The sequence below is a fragment of the Macrobrachium rosenbergii genome, chromosome 46, assembly GCF_040412425.1.
Source record: "Macrobrachium rosenbergii isolate ZJJX-2024 chromosome 46, ASM4041242v1, whole genome shotgun sequence".
NCBI classification, from domain to species: Eukaryota; Metazoa; Arthropoda; class Malacostraca; order Decapoda; family Palaemonidae; genus Macrobrachium; species Macrobrachium rosenbergii.
This window is the reverse complement of record NC_089786.1, coordinates 54,707,480-54,719,694: the sequence shown is the minus strand read 5'-3', so window position 1 is coordinate 54,719,694 and position 12,215 is coordinate 54,707,480. Positions and strand designations below refer to the sequence as shown.

The window sequence follows — 12,215 nt, the reverse complement described above, 5'->3', positions numbered from 1 at the left end:
GGACAGAAAAAAAGTGCGGACAACAAAGTGCGGACAGAAAAAGTGCAGACAGAAAAAAGTGCGGACAGAGAAAGTGCGGACAGAGACAGTGCGGACAGAAAAAAGCGCGAACAGAAAAAGAGCGGACAAAAAAAGTGCGGACAGAAAAAGTGCGGAAAGAAAAAGTGCGGACAGAAAAAGCGCGGACAGAAAAAGTGCGGAAAGAAAAAGTGCGGACAGAAAAAGCGCGGACAGCAAAAGTGCGGACAGAAAAAGTGCGGACAGAAAAAGTGCGGAAAGAAAAAGTGCGGAAAGAAAAAGTGCGGACAGAAAAAGTGCGGACAGAAACAGCGCGAACAGAAAAAAGTGCGGACAGAAAAAGTGCGGACAGAATAAAGTGCGGACGGACAGACAAAACCGGCACAATAGTTTTCTTTTACAGAAAACTAAAAATGCAGCAAAAATTTTAAAAGTATCAAATTATGCCATATACAAAATATAACATTAACATTAACACATTTCAAAGTTAAAATTGAAGAACATAAATGGAAATTAAATTTCAAAGTTAAAATTGAAGATGAAAAATGGAAATTTATGTTAAAAAGTAAAACAAAAATTAAACATGAATTGGAATAATGTAAAAAGATAAATTTAAAATATTACGTTTGTAAGATAAGAGAGAGAGAGAGAGAGAGAGAGAGAGAGAGAGAGAGAGAGAGAGAGAGAGAGAGAAGCAATTAACGTTTACGAAATGAGGTAAAAAAAATGAAAAATAAAAGAAGTTACGGTTATAAAACCTTACAGATAAAGAGAGAGAGAGAGAGAGAGAGAGAGAGAGAGAGAGAGAGAGAGAGAGAGAGAGAGAGAGAGAGAACATGCAATTTACAAAAAAAAAAAATAAGCATAAATAACCTCTGCCTAAGCCATTGACTGGCGCCACCTGGCGTGACTCTAAAAAGCCAGGTAATTACAGGTGAGATCGAATTCCAATTAAGACCAGGTAATATCTTCTGGTCTGAATCGACAAGTTTAACTTTTTTATTTATTTATCAATTTTTTTTTTTGCTTCGATGCAAATCGAATTTTAATCTTTTCTGGGGGGGGGAGTTTATATTTTTAAGCCTTCTGTGAAGATTAAAAATTAATTTTGGTTTTGTGATGAGGGTTTAATGGGGGAAATGGATTAGGGATTTGTATATGTGTTTATATATATATATATATATATATATATATATATATATATATATATATATATATATATATATATATATATATATATATATTGTCATATACACGTACACACATATATGCTCCCCGGATTTCTTGGAAAAGGAAATTGAACTAATCCGTAAGTGGCTGTCATATTTACTGTAAAGTACCCTGACCATATAACTGAAAAAGCAATCCACAAATTCTTCTACTGTCCCCATCAAAATAAAAGTAGACAGACGTCCAACAATAAAATAAAAATCCCACACCTGGACAGGATTAAGACGTTGACACACACACTTGGAAATTCTAACCCTTTTGCTTTTACCGATCCCAAATACCTTAGCCAAATCCCTGATTAACGTCCAACAAAACGCCAGTCCCCAATGACACAGGAGTTTACGAAATTCCTTGCCTTGTCTGTGACCAATCTTATATCGGTTTTACAGGTAATTCACTCCCCCAGGGATTAATACAGCATGAACGTTCAGTTAGGTATGGGCAACAGAGTTCAGCTATTTTTAACCACATAAATAACCAAAATCACAGAATAAAGCGGATTTCTCTCGAATAATTTATAGCAGCAATTGTCGTTTCAAATGCCCAGTGGTGGAATCAGCTGTGATTAATCAAAGAAATACGATGAACCTCTCAAAAGGAGCTTGGGACTCAGATATTATAGATAAAATCTTCCTCCAACCAGTGATTAAGACGATTAAAGAGAAATTGCCAACTGGAGTGACGTAACTGCGGACCTATGGACCTTTTGGTATAAATACTGCTATTCTGTAACTCTTCTCATTCATTACTTGCCTGAGGAGGGAGACAGTTGGTTTTTGAAATATAGCATTAACTTACACAGATACATATACATATACATATATATATATATATATATATATATATATATATATATATATATATATATATATATATATATATATATATATATATACATATATACATATATATATATATATATATATATATATATATATATACATATATATATATATATATATATATATATATATATATATATATATATATATATATAATCCTAAACATTATTTGTCACTGTTTAGACCTACACAAACGCCTCCTCAGTAGCACATCTAAACGCATCAGCGTTTAGTTGAGTGGTCGGGTTTATGAAGTGTTCAATACTCGAGTAAAATATCCATAAAATATTATCTTTTATATATATTTCCTCTCTTATTACCAACCTGATATAAAATTCTTTTTACCCAGAAGAAAAATTCTCTAATTAAACAGAAATTTCCCATTTCTTTTTTTTTTTTGGTTACCAAACTTCTCTTAGAAAAAACTAAGGGAAAACTCACCCAATTAAGATGTCTTGGTTCGTTATGGAGTTACAAGGTTTTTTTTTGTAATACTTTGAAATATTTGTACTAAAGTTTGTACAGTTCGTTATAGAAATATAACGCAAAAAGCTTTTTACGAAAATAGTGGACCAAAATTTTGGGGAATGTCTCCTACGCCTCATATTATTATTATTATTATTATTATTATTATTATTATTATTATTATTATTATTATTATTATTATTATTATTATAACCATTCTTCACAGAAACCTAATCTTTAAAATGATGAGTCACTCGTTAAATGTAATTTCTTTATCAATCAAATATAATTCATTTATCACTCTAATATCATTCATCACTCACATATTATTCTTTTATCAATCAAATATAATTCCTTTATCATTCAAATATAATTCCTCTCACTTAAATATAATTCCCTTCACTCAAATACAATTCCTTTATCAGTAAAATATAATTAATTTATCACTTAAATATCATTCCTTCATTAGTTAAATATAATTAATTTATCACTTAATACATTCATATATCACTCAAATATAATGCCTTTATCATTCAAATATAATTCATTTCACTGATATACAATTTCTTTCACTCAAATACAATTCCTTTCACTCAAGTATAATTCCTTTCAATCAAATACAATTTATTTATCACTTAAATATAATCAATTTATCACTCAAATTCCTTTATCATTCAAATATAATTCATTTAACTCAAATATAATTCCTTTCACTCAAATACAATTCCTACATTAATCAAATATAATTAATTTATCACTTAAATATAATTCATTTATCACTCAAATATAATACGCTTATCACTCAACTACAATTCCTTCATTACTAAAAGATAATTCATTCATCACCCAAATATAGTTATCTTACCACTCAAATATCATTCCTTTATCACTGACATGATGTTTCCCCATCACTCAAATACAATTCTTTCGCTCAAACACCAATCCATTCATCACCCAATCATCTCCAGAAGAGAGCTTTTAATCCTTAACGAAAAAATAAATTGAAAATGAATGGACAAAACTCCTGCCATTGTGACCAGTCAGCTCGGGCGCCTTCAGTTAATCAAACCGCTTACAGACCAGTCTATCATTTCTCATCTTCCAAAAAAGGAGAAGACAACGATGCGGGAATCAATTACCTTCATCTCCCACATTCACAATTGAGCCTTGGTGCCCTTTTATCTGCCCAGAGAGCAGCAACGAGATTCGCTGAACGGCAGAAGCACCAATATGCTGTAAATGTTTTGGCTTGCTGTCGAACTCCTTCAAAGTTCCAGAGGCTTATTCCTCCTGACACCGTTGGGCTGTGGAACAGATTCCCTTCCGAGGAAGTCGTGCAGTTGGAACTTCTTCGTTTGAATACATTTTTATCTATTTATAAATTTATTGATTTATTCTTTTCTTTTCCTCTTTCTGTACTTAACTTTACCTCCTCTTACTTCTTCCTAATGAACGCCTTAATATTCTTTGGAAGCTTCTGGAATTTCAAGTCAATGGCCCCTTTGGTGGGCTCGTTCGGTATCAATAGGTTTCACCTTCTGAATAATAATAATAATAATAATAATAATAATAATAATAATAATAATAATAATAATCAACTTGAATTTCAAGTCAATGGCCCCTTTGGTGGGCTTGTTCAATATGAATAGGGTTCATCTTCTAAATAATAATAATAATAATAATAATAATAATAATAATAATAATAATAATAATAATAATAATAATTCGGGCAGGTGAAAGGGAGGAAATAAATGAAAAATTAACGGTTATGCTACAACCAGCGTATGGGAAAATAGAGGCAGGTAGAGAATTCTAAAATTCACTAAATTCTTGACGAAATGCTCATTGAATACCGTTCAATTCTTGACAAAATGCTCATTTCTTTACACAGTTAAATTCTTGGCAATATGCTCATCAAATACCGTTAAATTCTTGACAAAATTCTCATTAAATGCCGTTAAATTCCTGACGAAATCCCCGGTATAAATGACGGCTCATTAAATACCGTTAAATTCTTGACAAATGTTCGGTATTAATGAAGGCTTATTCAAGGCCGTTAAATTCTTGACAAAATGCTCATTAAATACCGTTAAATTCTAAGAAAATTATCGGTATTAATGAAGGCTTATTCAGTGCCGTTAAATTCTTGACAAAATGCTTATTAAATACCGTTAAATTCTAAAAAAAATTCTAATTAAATACCGGTTTTGAACTAATATAAACAAAATCAGCGAACGTTTTCAACAAATACTAAGAAAATCAGCCAAATGTTTTGAACAAATTCTAACAAAATCAACCAAACCTTTTTTATTAAACAAAATTAGCCAAAAGTTTTTTTAAAAACAAGATCAGCCAAAGGGTTTTTTAAAAAATCAAAATCAGGCAAACTTTTTTCACTATTCACATCAAATTTATCGGCGCAACATTTCTTGACAACTGAGGCGAAACTTTTCGCGTAATGCAAATCTCACAGACAGTTTCTGCGTCCGACAAACACAAATGAACATTTTACGTCTCATGCAAAACCTGTACAAACATTTTTAAGAACAATTATAAACAAGTACAACATGCGCCGAAGTTTCTCCGGCGCATTCGAGTTTCTGTACAGCCGCTACAGCGTATAATAATCAAGGCCACCGAAAATGGATCTGTCTTTCGGTGGTCTCGGTATAATGCTGTATGAGCCGCGGCCCATGAAACTCTCAGCCGGTCGTGGTGGCCTATCTTATACCGTTGCCAGAAGCATGATCATGGCTAAATTTAACCTTAAATAAAATAAAAACTATTGCGGCTAGAGGGCTGCAATTTGGTATGTTTGATGATTGGAGGGTGGATGATCGACGTACCAATTTGCAGCCCTCTAGCCTCAGTAATTTTTAAGATCTGAGGGCGGAAAGAAAAATGAGCGGACGGAAATATGGTCGGACAGAAATGGTGCGGACAGAAAAAAGTGCGGACAGAAAAAAGTGCGAATAGAAAAAAGTGCGGACATAAAAAGTGCGGACGGAAAAAAGTGCGGACAGAAAAAGTGTGGAAAGAAAAAATGCGGACAGAAAAGGTGAGGACAGAAAAAGTGCGGACTTAAAAAAAAAAGTGCGAAAGGAAAAAAGTGCGGACAAAAAAAAAAGTGCGGACGGAAAAAAGTGCGGACATAAAAAAGTGCGGACGAAAAAAAAAGTGCGGACGGACAGACAAAGCCGGCGCAATTGTTTCCTTTTACAGAAAACAAAAAATTCAGTCATCATTTAGAAAAGTTCCCACAACTATTTCGTAAACAGCACGAATCCCTAAAAATGTTTTACATCTATTTGTAAGCAGCGCGAATCCCTGCAAACGTTTACAGCTATTTCTTAAACAGTACAAAAATCTCGCAAACGCTCAAAACTAGTTCGCAAACAGTTCGAATCCCCGCAAACCTCACTACAAACCCCTGCAAACATTTACAAGTATTTTGTAAACAGTACAAATCCCTGAAAAGAAAAACATTTACAACTCATCCGTAAATCATCTCAATCTCTTGAGAAGATCCCACATCTCAGACCAATCTCATAGCAAAGGTTCCTCGCTAACTAACCCCCGAAAAATCTTCTCCTTCGCTCTCCGCCCGGCCCGGGAAATCTGACACTTGGCCGAATATTCGAATATATTCCTTCGCGTAATGGTGGCCTTCGTATTATCGTAATGGGGAGCTTCTAACGGCTTAATTACACTTAATGGGATGGGGGTATCGGGTAATGAGTTTGCTCCTTCGCTTATAGGAGGAGGAGGAGGAGGAGGAGGAAGAGGAGGAGGAGGGTTTAGCCGCTAGCTAAGCGCTGATTTCCTAACCTCAGTCATTAAGATGTAATTAGTTGGGTTCTGAGGTGTGATTTCTTTATGGGGGAAAGAATCTGTATTTTGAAGTGGGGGAAAGAACTAGGATTATATATATATATATATATATATATATATATATATATATATATATATATATATATATATATATATATACATAAACACTAATATGTACAATTACTACCTAACAGAAACTAGTAAAAAATGCGCCGAAGTTTCTTCGGCGCAATCGAGTTTTCTGTACAGCCGCTACAGCGTATAATCAAGGCCACCGAAAATAAATAGATCTATTTTTCGGTGGTCTCGGTGTAATGCTCTAAGAGCCGCGACCTATGAAACTTTAACCACGTCCCGGTGGTGGCCTGGCCTATATCGTTGCCAGACGCTCGATTATGGGTAACTTTAACCTTAAATAAAATAAAAACTTCTGAGGCTAGAGGGCTGCAATTTGGTATGTTTGATGATTGGAGGGTGGATGATCACCTTACCAGTTTGCAGCCCTCTAGACACAGTAGTTTTTAAGATCTGAGGGCGGACAGCAAAAGCGCGGGCAGAAAAAGTGCTGACAGAAAAATTGCGGACAGAAAAAAGTGCGGACAGAAAATAAGTGCCGACAGAAAAAAGAGCGGATAGAAAAAGTGCGAACAGAAAAATTGCGGACAGAAAAAGTACGGACAGAAAAAGTACGGACAGAACAAGTGCGGACAGAAAAAGTGCGGACAGAAAAAGTGCGGACAGAATAAAGTGCGGACGGATAGACAAAACCGGCACAATAGTTTTCTTTTACAGAAAAATAAAAATACTGAGCAAACTACTACAGAAAAACCATTATGATTCAAACATTTGTATAGAAGACATCTTGTAATTATTATCACTAATAGGAATAAAAGAAATATTAACCTTATTGAACCTTAAGTTTTGACTTCTGTCTAAAAATTACTTTATCAACTTTTTACTGTAATATATATCTACATCTTCCTACCGTCATTAAAACATCTTAATTATTCTCTATTTACGTGTTATTATTATTATTATTATTATTATTATTATTATTATTATTATTATTATTATTATTATTATTACTGAGAAGATGAACCCTATTCGTATGGAACAAGCCCACCACAAGCTTTCTAAGAATATTACAAATTCACTTGAAATAAGTAACAGAAGCTAACAGGTTATACAAAAAGAAGAGAGAGAAAAGAGAGAGAGAGAGAGAGAGAGAGAGAGAGAGAGAGAGAGAGGTTATTAGAAAAGAACAAATCAATTATTAAGTAAATAAATAAATAAAAAATATAGGTAAATTATTAAAATGATTAAAATTATACAAAGAATCTGGTGTTCATTAGAAAGAAGTATATAACTCAAGGTAATAGGAAATAAAGAGATAAATCAATTATTTAGACCAAGAAATAAATAACCAGATTAATATACAAATAGGAAAAAATGCAAGCAAATTATTAAAATTATTAAAATGATTAAATTCGCTCCAAAAATATGAAATTTTAAAAAATATTCGTGAACTCGACACCCAATGCGAGACCCAGCCACCAGCGGCGTTCCAAGTTCGCGCGAAGAATTAAATCGCCCTCAAAAAAGGCGTTCTAAGATCGCGCAGCGGGACGAATGTGATAATTGTATTCCGATATGGCCTCGAGGAGGGAAAAACCTCTACGGAGGAGGCACTCCCGGTTTGACACCTGACCTGACATGCGAGGAAAAATGGAATTTGGCGGAGGCTTAATTTAGCGCCGTGGAGAAAGTTAGGTGTTCGGTTGGGAACAGAGTTCGTGAATTTTTGTTTCAATTTTATTTTTATTATTATTATTATTATTATTATTATTATTATTATAAACTCCAATTCATATTGCACAACCCACAAGGGCCACTGACTTGAAATTCAAGCTTCCAAAATTTATTATTATTATTATTATTATTATTATTATTATTATTATTATTATTATTATAGTTGTATCCAGAGACAAAAAAATTCGTTTCTTCAAGAAATGTATACAATTTTCCTTGCAAATACAAACAGCTAATCACAATTAAAGTGAAGCACATACGGATACCGGACAATGAGGACAGTTAGCCCTGGAAAGCTTCGAAATTTTCGTGGATAAATATATCCGCCAGATATCATCCAGTTTGAATGAGGTCCTGTTAGTAATTGTATTAATGCATAGAACAATTATCGTGTAAGTGATAGAGTTCACGTGTATACATACGCACGTACAGTCCTTACATACACACATATACTGTATACACACACACACACACATATATATATATATATATACTATATACAGAAATAACCAACACACAATCACGTCTGTGGCTTGGTTGGCAGCGGTCTTGTCTTCCAATTGAAAGACCTGTGTTTGATCCTGATGTGAGTCAGAAATTTACACACACACACATAACATATATATATATATATATATATATATATATATATATATATATATATATATATATATATAATGTATACATGTACATATACATATATATATACATACAATTTATACAGCAATGCACCAACTGTATGAACTGAAATACAATTACCACCAGCACATTCGCCCGCAAGCGCGCATTCAGTACATGCTGAAATGAATACCGCGAAAGAGAGAGAATTCTATGAATAATTCACTTTTCAATCCTAAATTTATATCAAGTAACTGAAACGAAAGTGAATTCGCAAAATTTGTTGTTATTATTATTATTATTATTATTATTATTATTATTATTATTATTATTATTATTATTATTATTCTGTTCTCGACGCCACAAAAATTATCAATAAATATTCTATATATTAATATCTGATCAGTAAATTTGTTATACATATATATATATAATATACATATATATACATATCTTATATATACATATATATACCGGAAAAAACTCGTTTCATTTGCAGATAAGTGATTTAACAATTTTCGGGTGACTTAATTCTAAAGTAATTATTGACGATAATGGCACTGTTAAATGAAAGTAATTATTTAAGATAATGGAGCTGTTAAATTATTTTAATCTATTAAAAATAATTAAGATAATGGAACTGGTACATTATCTTAATAGTTGCTAAAAGTAATTAAGATAATGGGACTGCTACATTATCTTAATCTTTGTTGAATGTTATTGAGATAATGGAATTGTTAGATTATCTTAATCTTTGTTGAAAATAATGGAGATAATGGAACTATTAAATTATCTTAAGCGTTGTTGAAAATAATTAAGATAATGGAACTGTTAAATTTTCTTAATCTTTGTTGAAAATAATTAAGATAATGGAACTGTTAAATTATCTTAACCTTTGTTAAAAATTATTAAGATAACGGAACTGTTACTGTATCTCAATCTTTGTTAAAAGCAATTAAGATAATAGAACTGTTACATTATCTTAATCTTTGTTGAAAATAATTAGGATAATGGAACTGTTATATTATCTTAACCTTTGTTAAAAGTAATTAGGATAACGGAACTGTTAAATTATCGTAATCTTTGTTAAAATAATTAAGATAATGGAACTGATACATCATCTTAATCTTTCTTGAGAATAATTAAGATATTAGAACTATTACATTATCTTAATCTTTGTTGAAAAATAATTATAACGGAACTCTTGCATTATCTTAATCTTTCTTAAAATACTTATATATCCAAGAGTCTAATATATTATTATACGCAATATATACAGGGGAAAATGAGAGAGAGAGAGAGAGAGAGAGAGAGAGAGAGAGAGAGAGAGAGAGAGAGAGAGAGAGAGAGAGAGAGAGAGAAACTTCTCATGAAGTTTTGTGCATAGGTTGGTAAACAGCTTCACGGTATATTCAAAGTTTTTTTTACTTTAAAAGATATATATATATATATATATATATATATATATATATATATATATATATATATATATATACAAATTATAATATAAAACATCTGAAAAATTCAAACAAATGAAACTAATACACAGTAATTTCTAGGATACTATAAACAAAAATACTTCAGCACTACACAATTATAACTTAAGCAGGTTACTAAATAACTCTACGGCTTGATAATTATTCATTCTTCACTTTGATAAACAGTTAGAAAGAAAGACAGGTATAAAAAAAGGATATTAAAAACAGATACAGGTATGATACGCGCATTCAAAAAATAATAAAAAGAGATACGTGTATGATACTCGTATAAAAAAATAATAAAAAAAAAAGATACAGATATGATACTCGATTAAAAATATGATAAAACGAGATACAAGTATGATACTCGTATAAAAAGAAATTATAATATAATGAGATACATTTATGTTACTCGTATATAAAAAAAAGTATAATGAAACAGGATACAGGTATGATACCCAACTTACCTCGGACTCTTCTTGTCGTGGAAACTTTGGGGAACAAAAAGTTGTCGCTGTTCGAATAAAAGTTCCGCTTTTTTTTTTTGGTCGCTTTTCTGAACCCAAGTTTTTTAGTTTAATTTCAAGTTCAAAACGAAAAGGGAAATCTTTGACCTTTTAAGAAAAAATAATGATAATTATTCCGTACCCTTGTTTGAAAAGAAAGCCTTATTTCTCAAGTAAAAAAAAAATAGTAATGATCTTCGCCCAATTCGCACGTGTCAGCCTGCGAAGGTTTTTGGCGGGAATTTATTTTGGCGCGAGGGAGCGGAACAAGCTTCCGGGGTCGTGGCGAGAAGCGGAGTGAGAGGCCCAGGTGAGTGGAACCCCGTTTATAACACCTCCGTCGGCGTTTGGTTCGCGCATGCGCACACACATAAAGTCTCCCTCTCTCTCTCTCTCTCTCTCTCTCTCTCTCTCTCTCTCACGAACGTATGAACGCAATTCTTAGCCGTCAGTAGACACTCTCTCTCTCTCTCTCTCTCTCTCTCTCTCTCTCTCTCTCTCTCTCTCTCTCCCGCCCACAGGCCGGGTTTCGGGACATCGCGCTTACCTGTTGCGGGTCCCAAGGCACAGGTGGGCGGAGGGGTGGGGTGGGGTGGGCCACGTAGGGAATAGGTGCAGTCACCTGCCAAAAAAAAATGACAATAATTGATTTAAATATTTTTGGAAATAATTCTTAATTATTTGCCACAAGAAATAATAATAATAATAATAATTGCAGACTAAAGTGATCCTGGTTTTATTTTCGGATGGGGGCATAATACCCCCCAACCCCCCAAAAATGTTGGGACAGGCTGTCTTCAACTTTTCATTATTATTATTATTATTATTATTATTATTATTATTATTATTATTATTATTATTATTTTGTATTCATTACCATAAGATGACATAATTATTTAAATAATAAATCACTGATTTTGTCATAATAATAATAATAATAATAATAATAATAATAATAATAATAATAATAATAATAACAACTCAACATTACGACAGACAAATCGAGAGAGAGAGAGAGAGAGAGAGAGAGAGAGAGAGAGAGAGAGAGAGAGAGAGAGAGAGAGAGAGAGAGAGAGAGAGAGATTGCGCCATTAACTTGAAGCACAGTCTGCCCAAGGTACTATCTGTAAAGATAAAACTGGAACGTAGATATCTAAGACAAAAATTAACGTATCAGCCCCAGGGTATTTAAAAAAAATGAGAGAGAGAGAGAGAGAGAGAGAGAGAGAGAGAGAGAGAGAGAGAGAGAGAGAGAGAGAGAGAGAGACTTATCTCTCAGGTGAGAAAGAAAGAGAAAGGGAATAGGCACATTTGCTCAGAGGAACGAAAAGACAAAATGAATTGAAAATTTCACCATTTCTTTAGGAAAATGTAAAAATTGGTAAATATTCAGGCACTACCATCTGCCCTGTACAAGA

At 32.7% G+C, this 12,215-nt stretch overlaps 1 protein-coding gene across 3 annotated transcripts in view; it reads right to left on the bottom strand.

Moving 5' to 3' along the window:
* The window catches only part of LOC136830370 (short neuropeptide F-like), a 149,783-nt gene extending 138,369 nt beyond the window's left edge, over nt 1-11,414 (bottom strand). Inside the window, exon 1 of one of the 3 annotated variants that reach the window (XM_067089904.1) lies at nt 11,345-11,414. The gene's annotated coding sequence lies outside the window, so the exon portion shown is untranslated. Of the gene's footprint in view, nt 1-10,758; nt 11,097-11,344 lie in introns of those variants that run through there. The other 2 variants (XM_067089903.1, XM_067089905.1) reach the window with 2 other exon arrangements.
* Between the last annotated feature and the right edge of the window lie 801 nt (nt 11,415-12,215).